The sequence below is a fragment of the Entelurus aequoreus genome, linkage group LG06, assembly GCF_033978785.1.
Source record: "Entelurus aequoreus isolate RoL-2023_Sb linkage group LG06, RoL_Eaeq_v1.1, whole genome shotgun sequence".
In the NCBI taxonomy this organism is placed as follows: domain Eukaryota; kingdom Metazoa; phylum Chordata; class Actinopteri; order Syngnathiformes; family Syngnathidae; genus Entelurus; species Entelurus aequoreus.
This window is the reverse complement of record NC_084736.1, coordinates 42,637,818-42,647,447: the sequence shown is the minus strand read 5'-3', so window position 1 is coordinate 42,647,447 and position 9,630 is coordinate 42,637,818. Positions and strand designations below refer to the sequence as shown.

At 37.1% G+C, this 9,630-nt stretch overlaps 1 protein-coding gene across 5 annotated transcripts in view; it reads left to right on the top strand.

The window, feature by feature from the left end:
* Window positions 1-9,630, top strand: part of LOC133652224 (endoplasmic reticulum aminopeptidase 1-like) — an 87,925-nt gene that overhangs the window by 12,366 nt on the left and 65,929 nt on the right. The gene's annotated exons all lie outside the window — the stretch shown is intronic.

Genomic DNA, 9,630 nt, shown 5'->3' with positions numbered 1-9,630 from the left:
CATGCCTCGCACACGTGTATTAGAAGTCTGTGGCAATAAGCCGAGAAGTTGGTCAACATTGGAAATTCCACACGCTACCAGTTTAATAAACAAGCAGTGGATACTGCCTCTTGGTTTAGATCCGGTGACACTGCCAGGAAGACTTGTTTCTTCTCATAATTTGTTTTACCTGAGAAGTATTCTGAATTTACCAGCTCAATGGGGACGCTCACGGTATGTGCTGAAAGATACAACCATCCCAGTGAAAACGGACGTTGAAGGGCCTGTTTTTTTTGTTTTGTTCTTGTTTTGTCAATGAAAGATTTAGCACCATTTTTACATGATAATGCTTTGAGAATGGCTTAGTCTTTCACTATAGCTGGATCCTTTAGCTCAAAGTAGTCGCCATCTTGGGGCCTCCCAATGTCTGCCATGATTAACGGTTTCAAACACAGAACACACTCTATGCTGTTGTAGTTGTTGTTAATGGAAGTAGTATTTGTTCTGTGTTCTGTAAAATAAATGCTTCCAGGTAAAAAGTTGCAGTAATGCTTTAAAATAACCAAAATACTGTCAAAATTACGTATTATCAAAAATATACTTGTTATTACATGGTTACAGCATGTATATAAACGTTGTAGGGGTTTTTTGGAAGTTTTTTTAAGAGGGCTTCATAGGCTGAATAGGTGAATCATCATTATCTGCATTGTTAGACGCCTTGTGCTAGCAGTTTTTCACTCTGTAGAATGCACAGAAAAGGGACATGTGTGTCCTTGTCTCACATAAAGATTGTGCAGGGTTTCCCACACATTCATTTATGTGTGGCGGCCCGCCACGAAAGAATTACGTCCGCCACAAATAAAAAAATAAAAATAAATAAAAATCTTTTTTTTTTTTTTTTTTTTTTTTTGGTCCTCTCCAGCTTCTCAGGCAAATCATATAGTTGATGTAGATGCCCATATCGGCTGTTCAGATTTACTTTACAAAAGAGAAGTGTAGGATACTTCTCTTGTTGCCTTATTTGTATTTGACTTTATTAAATGTATTTATATTAGAAACACAACATGTGTATATAACAAAGGGTGTAAAGTCTGCAGGCAGTAGGAAACACATGGTTAAGTGTAGGGAGTAAAACTGATGGCAGTCTAAAGTTCAAGATTTTTGGAGCTCTTTGTTCAGTGGATCAGATGTTTGATGAAGCTCTGTGTCTATCTACCACCACTACTGTTTTCTGTTTATTTGTTACTGTCTGTGGCAGGACACCTCTGCCTCTGTTTCACTTTATGTTGCTGGTAAATAATATGGTTGTAGTAGTAGGCTAAAGTTAAATTATTTAGTATGCACTAATTAAAGGGGCAGAGCTTTGAGACATTTTAGCTTTTATATTTTATAAGATATATTTTTTGTAAGAACCACAATTAATAAATATATTTCAGTGAATAACTTGTTGTTCACATCTGTATATAAATATGTACATAAAGTGTTGTAATTATATTGTAAAATGGATGGATGGACGTTTAAAACAAAACTGTTATTATTAATTAGTATGTATACATTTTTTGAGCCTTTTTAGAGAAAATAAAATCATTGTAGTAAATTATGCAAATTACTCGATGATGTCATGATGACCACGCCCATAGCCACGCCCATAGCCACGCCCCCACCGCCACAGGTATCTTGGCAGTTTATGGGAAACACTGTTGTGGATGACGCGCAAAATCCTTGGGCAGTTTTCCTTTTAACAACAGCATAATTAATACCTTTTTAGAATATGAGAGGAATATTTCTAGAAAATCAAGGACAGATATTTTTAAAGACACAAAAAGAAAACAAATAATAATTTGGTGTTACTGTGATATGTGGCCCAAAAACTCACTAGTAGTTTTAAGTTGATAGTGACGTTTTTAATAAGGTAATATAATACAAAGCCCACAATTTAAGTTTTAGTTAAAACATTTTTTTAAATCATGTATTTTCATGTCTAGGACCGGAAGTGTCTTTTTACTGTAAGGCAGGGGTGTCCAACATTTTTGTCCGTACAACGAAAAGTCAAAGTATGCGGGGGCCATTTTTAAGTTTTTTTATTTTGTAAAAAAAAAAAAGGCTGAAAACATGTTGAAAGACAAAACTTAGTGTCAGCTTTGTGTTATAGGTGACAAAGTGTACTATTATTAGGTATATCAGGGCTGTTAAAAGTGCGGCCAGGGGCCCATTTGCGAACACGGCAGCTTGGGTTTTGTTGCCGTAAAAAACAAGAGTAAAAATTTAAGCAAAAAGACATACTGTAATGACAAAAAGCTGAAATGTTGCTACTAATATATAATAATAATACAATGTGTCAATTATAACACAACACTGGCACTTACCTTTGATAAATAATGTCTGTTTGTAGCATTAAAAAATAAATCTATATACAATTTTTTATAAAATGTTCAGCTCTATTCCCACTACATGAAGTCTTTTTGCTCTTTTTCTTAAATGTTTACAATTTTTTTACCATGTTACGGGCCAACAAAACCCTAGCTGCACACTTTGGACACCCCAGCTGTAAGGTGTTCGAAATGCTAAGATAGGGTTAAAAATCATTTGTATTATTGTTATCAATGAATCTGAATCATCATGCAACATCCCTATTCTGTATAAACAGTGTCTTTACAAAAGTGAGTACAGCTTCTCACTTACGTATAGCGACCATTTTATTACAGTATATCTTCTTAAAGGACAATACTTTAGAAATTCACCTTGGCTATGTGTAGAGCTTATAATGAATGTGTATTAAGTCATGCTCCAAAGCAGTAGTCACCAACGCGGTGCCCGCGGGCACCAGGTTGCCCGCAAGGACCAGATGAGTCGCCCGCCGGCCGGTTCTAAAAATAGTTCAAATAGCAGCACTTACCAGTGAGCTGCCTCTATTTTTTAAATTTTATTTATTTACTAGTGTGACAGTCCTAACTGTCGCGCGGGTTCTCAGGACGATCCAGGGAAGACATTGTCAGATGGTTTAGACTTCTTTATTATTTCAATCACAGAGTCTTTTGCTGCTTTACAGCAGCTGCCTTTTTTCTCACGTGAGCACACGAATGGTTTCCTTCCGTCCGCCGTCTGCTTTTCAGCAGCACGTCGTCGTCGTTTGCGTGGCAGCAGAGGATGGTTTCCTCCCGTCCGCCGTCTTTCTCCGTCTCCTCCCTTGATGTTCACGTCTCTCGCCCTTTTATACGGTCCGAGAGGGTGATTGCACTGTACACAGTTGCGCGCTCCACGCACCTCAAGCTGATTGCGGCGTCGCTCCCATTTTTTTTTTTACTTTGCTTCTTATAACTGTCAGAAAGACAATTTTAGAGAAAAAATACAACCTTAAAAATGATTTTAGGATTTTTAAACACATATACATGTTTACCTTTTCAATTCCTTCCTCTTCTTTCCTGACAATTTAAATTAATGTTCAAGTAAACATTTTTTTTTAATTGTAAATAATAATAAATAAATTGTAATTTTTACTTTAATTCTTATTATTCTAACAAAGTGCAGATTGGATTTTAACCTATTTAAAACATGTCATCAAAATTCTAAAATTAATCTTAATCAGGAAAAATTACTAATGATGTTCCATAAATTATTTTTTGAATTTTTTCAAAAAGATTCAAATTAGCTAGTTTTTCTCTTCTTTTTTTCGGTTGAATTTTGAATTTTAAAGAGTCGAAATTGAAGATAAACTATGATTCAAAATTAAATTTTCATATTTTTCGTGTTTTCTCCTCTTTTAAACCGTTCAATTAAGTGTTTTTTTCGTCATTTATTCTCTACAAAAAACCTTCCGTAAAAGGAAAAAAAATGTATGACGGAATGACAGACAGAAATACCCATTTTATATATATATATATATATATATATATATATATATATATATATATATATATATATATATATATATATATATATATATTTAGCTATTATTGTTTAAATCACACTTACATGTAACTTACAAATGACAATATATATATATATATATATATATATATATATATATATATATATATATATATATATACAAACACTTAAAATGTAAAGTGTTTTGTGTTTAATATAAATGAACTCTGACCTAGTATAGTTCAAAGGTCAGTATTGTGCGCATGACCAAAATGTAGCGTTTGTTGCGCTCTTACGAACAAGCTAACGCAGCGAATATGAGAAGAGTTACCCCAAAAAATGTCAGAAAAAAGAAAGAAAACATATCTATTTCACAACGAATGGGAGGTAGAGTTTTTTTTTTACCACTGTGAAAGGATCCTGCGTGTGTTTAATTTGCGGGGCAACTGTGGCAATAGCAAAGCGGCACAATGTGGAGAGACATTTCACTACGTGTCACACAAGCTACCATGCTAACTACCCACCGGGCAATGCACTGCGCGCAGAAAAAGCCCGCGAGTTAAAGGCAGCTTTGTGCAAACAGCAGTCTTTTTTCACTAGACTGGTTAGAAACTCCCAAAAAGCAACCGAAGCCTCGTTTAGAGCTGCGCAATTCTTGATGAAGAAAAAGAAGGCATTTACAGACGGGGAGGTTGTCAAAGAAGCAATGATGATAATTGCTAAAACTGTGCTTGAAGACGAGAAGTATGGAACCGATGTACTCTCCAGTCTCTCCGATGTTCAACTCGGGGCAACTACAATGGTAAGAAGAGTGTCGGCGATGTCTGGGATCTTGACCGATCAGCTGGACCGTGATTTGGCGAGGTGCCGGTGGTTCAGCATCCAGTGTGATGAGTCGGTGGACCGCAGCAGTACGGCGCAGCTGATGGTCTTTATCCGGAAGGTGTTTGATGATTTCTCCACAAAAGAAGAACTTCTGACACTACTGCCCTTGAAGACAACTACGAGGGGAGTTGACATTTATAACGCAGAGAAGGAGTTTTTGGTGGAAAAAAAGGTGCCGCTGGAAAAGCTGGTATCAGTGACTACGGATGGGGCTCCTGCTATGATCGGCCGACACACAGGATTCGTTGCTCACTGTAAAGCTGACCCAGAGTTCCCAAACTTTCTGCAGTACCACTGCATCATACACCAGCAGGCCTTATGTGCAAAAATGATCTGCTTTGAGCACGTAATGACTCCCGTCGTAAAGATCATAAACAGCATCCGCTCCAGAGCTAAACAGCACAGAACATTCAAGGTACTTTTGGAGGAGCTGTCAGCTGAATATGGTGACCTGCTACTACACACAGAAATCCGATGGCTCAGCAGGGGACGAATTTTGCAACGTTTTTTGTCACTTTTGGGTGAAATCAAAGAGTTCATGCAGTCCAGAGGTGAGGACACCGTGCTGCTGGAGGACACTGAGTGGATACTTGACCTTGCATTTTTAACGGACATTACTGGAAAACTGAACAGTTTGAACTGTGAGCTGCAAGGCAAAGGTAAAACTGTCGCCGATATGATAAGTGCTTTAAATGCATTTAAAGCTAAGATGAACCTGTTCTCTGTACATTTACAGAGAAAAAAAGTGCTGCACTTTCCCTCTGTGCAGATGGTGCTGAAAGACAATGCTTCTGCATCTGAGGCTTTTGACAAAGTTGCAGAAAAGTACTCTCAGGTCATAAACAGAGTTGGGCAAGAGTTTGAGAACAGGTTTTGTGACCTGGATCAGCTTGAGCCATGTGTGTCGTTCATTTGTAATCCTTTCATGAACGTGGACATATCATGCATTGCTGAGCAGTTAAGTGCAACAACATTCAGCCTGGATGCTGAACAGGTGGAGATTGAAATTGTAACACTGCAAAATGACCTCCACCTCAAAGCCCACCAGGCTGCACCAAACTTTTGGTGCCTTGTTGACACAGAAAAGTACAGTGGTGTATACGCAGCAGCTATGAAGGTTGCAAGCCTGTTTGGTTCAACTTATCTTTGTGAATCAGCCTTTTCTGAGATGAACTTTATCAAGAACAAACACAGAACATGCCTCACTGATGCACATCTGCAAGACTCACTCAGAGTTGCAGTGTCAAGTTACACACCAGAGTACAACACACTAGTTAACAGCATGCAATGCCAGGCTTCCCACTAACTGACAAAGAAACAGATAACAGATTTGGTGTCCAGTTCAAAGTGTGACATGATTTATTTAAAAATTGGAGAGTTGACCTTTGTATTTTACATGAGTTATTATTTGTACAAACATGGTGCAAAGTAATTCATGATTTGTTAAAACATTTCAGTGGCTAGCTAGTTAAAATGGGATATTGTGATTTCACAAGACTGTTTAAGAAGTGATCATTTGAAAATGTTCAATTTGAAAAATGTGCACTTAGAGAAAATATAAAAATAAAGTGTTGCATATTGATATTTATCTGTTTCTATATATATTTATTGTGAGAAATCATTAAGATGATCAGTGTTTCCACAAAGATAAATATCATTAATTATTAATAATAACATAGAGTTAAAGGTAAATTGAGCAAATTGGCTACTTCTGGCAATTTATTTAAGTGTGTATCAAACTGGTAGCCCTTTGCATTAATCAGTACCCAAGAAGTAGCCCTTGGGTTCAAAAAGGTTGGTGACCCCTGCTCCAAAGCATTCACACATATGGTTTTCTACACCAAAATTAATGTATTTATTAAACTTCTTCATGTTCTTCTTCTTCTTCTCCAGATTTTGGCATACTCTACCTTCCACATTTTTCACCCCATGCAAACCATTTCAACTTCAAACTGTTTAGCCTATTTGGGAATTGTGGGCTTTCCCTTGACAAATTAAAAAAATTCCCGTATTTCCCAGAATTCCAAGTTTTCCGGGACATTTTTCCCATTGAAAATGAATTGGCCATTTTTCAAACTTCCACCATTTCCACATTTTTCAACTGATTCAAACCATTCTACCTTCAACATATTCCACTCATCCTGGACATTCAAACTATTATTATTCCAAGTTCAAAAAAATTCCAGGAATTCCCAGAATTCCCGTTTTTTCATACCCTTTTTTGACCCTTTTTTCTGACGACTACTCGTTCCACATTTTTCAACCCACTTCAACCCTTCTACCGTCAAAACACTCCTCTTAATCAGGACAAAAAACAAAGTTGTTTTTCGAACTGGAAAAATTCCTGATTTTCCTGAAATTCCAAGAATTATTTAATAACATTTCTCAATTAAAAATGTTACTACTTCAACATTTTTTCGGCCGATTTGAAAAATCCCAACAGCAACCATTTCTACCCATTCAGAACATTCAAATGTTTTAACATTTTCAAAAAAATTCCAGCTTTTCCCGAAATCTATACTGTTATTCAAGCTGCACACAGACTATTGTAAATATCCCTAGTATTGTTCCTCGAGAAGCTATACTGTACTAAGATAGGTTGTGTACTGTTGTCAAAGGACGCAAAGAAAAAAAGCTCCGCTTCTGCTACCGGAGTTTTTGTTAAGTCTGAAGATTTTGACCACTGATTTGACCACTGATTTGCGATCACAGCCACAGGAGAGTCACCTGGCATCTTCGATCTGATTTTGGTCAGTTGAGAGGCACTGATACGCTGAAATAAGGCGAGTGGAAGAGCCGTTAGCCTCAAGCCAAAGGCGCCTCCCGCAGTTCAAAGCGGTTGCCTAGCAACCAAAAGCTACGGCGAGTTTACAGCTGTTTTAAAGTGATCCCGACATCGCAGAGTGATATAAGTTGACAGGCTGACACCTCAAATTGATCTCTGAACGGCGCAAGGTACGAAATTGTTGAAAAAACAAGTTAAAAGTGCCGCAAGTCGCTAAAGAAGTAACTGCCCTTAAGACATAAGAGGCACTGACGTCAGTGACTGCCGCAATGCCAAAAGTTAAAGGATTGACTGGAAAGACTGATTTGAAGCTGGGCACAGGACATGATGGGATTCAAGAAGGGATACTACAAAAAATACTCCAGGAATTTAAAGAAGAAATGATAGAAAAATGGGAAGAATAGATGGATGGATGGAAAGAGGATATGAAAGAAATGAAAGAAGAAATTAAAGAAATGAAAAAAGAGAACAACTCCAGAAATAAAGAAGCCACTGAAATGAGCAAACAAATGAAGATCCTTCAAGAAGACAACAACATGCTGAGGAACATCATAGATGAAATGGATCAGGATAAACGAATGAATGATATCATTGTGACAGGGCATCGAATTAAACCAAGATCCTATGCGAAAGCTGTGAATAATGAAGGTGAACCAGATGAAATGGATATGGTCTCAGCAGAACAGCAAGTGGTCAACTTTCTGCAATCAAAAGAAATTGAAATTGACATTAATACCATCGAAACATGCATCCCACTGAACGGAAGAAACAACAACGCCACTCCAGTCGTGCTCGTGAAACTCGTAAACAGAAAATCTAAAATGGCATTGCTGAGACAGGGAAAGAAGCTGAAGGGAACAAATGTGTACATGAATGAGCATCTCACAAAACGTAATGCTGGAATCGCCAAGAAAGCACGCGACTTGAGAAGGCAGGGAAAAATCCAGGGAACTTGGAGCGCCAACTGTAAAATCTACATCAAGCTGAATGGAAGTCCAGAAGCAAGAGTAATTGTTGTCCATGACATCAAGGACCTGGACAATTTTTAAAGTTTACACAGCTACCACAACAACGATGATAATGGACTCTGACAGAAAACAAGCACCTAAATTCAGCATCGACACTACTATGTTCCAAGGGACGACTAAACAAGAGAGATTCAGGATTGCATCCACCTACACTTATAGAGATTATTGAAACAACATCAAAGATTGTTGAACAAGAAAATATGGAACTAACGCATTACGTTCTAACAATTTGTATGTTTTAACTGTTCCTCATGTACGGACTGAATTTGGCAAAAGAGCTTTTGGCATTGCTGCCCCTATGGCATGGAATGCATTGCAGACGAAACTGAAACTTACAGAACTACTTCCATTTGGAGCCTTCCGTTCTGTCCTGAGGGACAAACAGCGAGAGACGTTTGCACAGTGCCTGTGTTTTTAAAGATGTAAATCTCTGTTGTTTTACAGTTCTCTTATGTATTTTAAAATGTATGTCTTAATGTATTTATTTTGAAACTGCTCTGTGACATGTGCTGTTGACCTCTTGGCCAGGTCACCCTTGTGAAAGAGATCTTGATCTCAATGGGTTTTCTTATCTGGTTAAATAAAGGTTCTAAAAAATTTCTGCAACAAAGATCACAAAAACCAGGATTTGGAAAATTATATAGATCCAGATACAATTTTTTTCTCCCACATCAGTAATAGTTGTTTTATTATACAGATGATCAATATAATAGCAACATTGAATGTGATAACGAATGGTCAATTATTCATTTTAATAGTAGAAGCTTGTATGCAAATTACAACAACATTAAGAACTTTTTGGAACACATCAACGAACCCTTCAAAGTGATTGCTGTCACAGAAACATGGATTGATGATAAAAAAGGAATAGATTTTGATCTGGAGGGATATGAGCTAAACTACATCAACAGAACCAACAAAAATGGAGGAGGAGTAGCTGTGTATGTGATGAAGAACCTGAACTACAAAGTGGTAAAAAAACATGTCATTTGCTATAGATAATATCTTAGAATGTATAACCATTGAAATATGTCAGGAAAAAAGCAAAAACATATTCATCAGTTGTATATATAGATCACCTAAGTC